Source organism: Pteropus alecto, unplaced genomic scaffold (genome assembly GCF_000325575.1).
Source record: "Pteropus alecto unplaced genomic scaffold, ASM32557v1 scaffold78, whole genome shotgun sequence".
NCBI classification, from domain to species: Eukaryota; Metazoa; Chordata; class Mammalia; order Chiroptera; family Pteropodidae; genus Pteropus; species Pteropus alecto.
Genome location: NW_006443124.1, coordinates 4,631,939 through 4,633,927, shown reverse-complemented (window position 1 = coordinate 4,633,927; position 1,989 = coordinate 4,631,939).

Here is a 1,989-nt window from a genome sequence, read left to right as displayed (position 1 = left end):
CTCCTCTAACAAATACCATATACTGGTGGCTTAAACAACAAACATTTATTTCTTGCAATTCTGGAGGCTGGGAAGTCCAAGATCAAGGTGCCAGCAGATTGCATTCTTGATGAGGGCCTTCTTCCTGGCTTGCAGACTGCTGTACCCTCACATAGCAGAGAGAAGCAGATATGGTGTTTCTTCCTGTTCTTATAAAGACACTAACCTCATCATAGAGCTCCACCCTCATAATGTCATCCAGGCCTGATTATCTCCCAAAGGCCCCACCTCCTAACATTATCACGTTGGGGGTCAGTGCTTCAGTATATAAAGATGGAGGAGAGTGGGTCACATTCAGTCCATAACACAGATCAGTGGAGAAAAGATGAAATGTTCATTTAAAAATGGTTATTCATATAGAAAAAAATTTTAAATTGAGTCTTAATTTTAAAATCAACTCCAAATTGATCTAAGACTTAAATGTCAAAAAAAAAAAAAAATCCTTAAAGTTCTTAGTGAAAAATGTAGGTAAAAATAGTTTAGATGTTGAGAGTAGAAATAATTTTTAAAAAAAGACACTGATGGTAGAATAAATAAATTTAACTATATTAAAATCAAGACTTCAACTTACCAATAGACAGACATCTTAAAGACGTAAAAGGATAAGTCCTGGGGAAGTGATGTACTGCATGGTGACTATGGTTAACAATATTGTATTGTATATTTAAAAGTTGCTAAGAGAGTAAGGGTGTGTGTGTGTGTGTGTGTGTGTGTGTGTGTGTGTGTGTGTGTGTGTGTGGAGAGAGAGAGAGAGAGAGAGAGAGAGAGAGAGAGAGAGAGAGAGCGCGCGCGCGAGCGCGCAGGGTTGATATTGTAATGGTGCCATGGCTGTCTCCAGACTTGGGACCAAAGATTCACCCTGCTGTGGCCTCTTTGTGACCTCCTTTCCTTTCAAGCTCAGCAACTTCGGGGTATTATCTTGTTCAATTCAAGAAAATGGGTAGGTTTGATACTCCATTGCCAGACATGATCCTTCTGAAATGTCACATATACTTAACAATTATTACAGCTTGATATCCTATGAAAGCTAGGACAGAGAATGAATTTCTAGCCACAATATCACTGTAGCATGCAGACCACCTGGCCCTGACCATAAACCAAAGAATTTAATAGATATCAGAAAAGATTTTTCAAAGTTGAGGGGTAAATTATGCTATGCGGAAGTGAAGTTTAAGATAAGGCTAGGCATCAGGAAAAATGAATTTGACCAATTTAAAACTCAAAAATAAATACCATATCACCACACAAAAAATAAATTAATGTTATATGTCAATTATACCTCAGTAAGAAAAGGTAACTCTGTAAGGTGATGGATGTCTTATATCAAAAATAAAAAATAAAAAATTCAACTGAATAAATTTGAAGATCTAATTGGCTTTATTAAGCAATTCATAAATAGAGCGGTATCTCATCTAGCAACTAGTAGGAGGCTCAGAGAGGTTGTACAAAATGGAGGGTTTTTATAGGCAAGAGGGTGTGGCAAGGGGTTATTAGCAAAAGAAAAGAAATAATTATTTTTAGTCAAAGACATCTTCTTTTGAGGGGAAGGGAATGGCAAGGGGTTTTATCATCAAGATTGTCTCTTCTTTCTATGGAGGAGGAGGCCAGGGAAAAATGAAGAGGGCCCATGTGACAGATGACCTTGTAGGTATTGACCAGAAAATTCCAGACTGGTTGATTAAGGTTACGTTTCTGGGAGAGGCTGAAACAGCAATTAGGTCAGGTATTAAATCTGGGTTTGGTGTCATGGGCTTTAGCACAAGTGATGCCATTTTGGGCCTGTGGTTTTCTCTTTAGAAGTTAACTAACCTTATTGTAGCAATCATTTCCAATATATATGTATATCAAATCACCACACTCTACATCTTAAGTTTACAGTGTTATTTGTCAAATATATCTCAATAAAGCTGAAGAAAAACCATGGCACTAATAATTTAAGAATACAAAGAA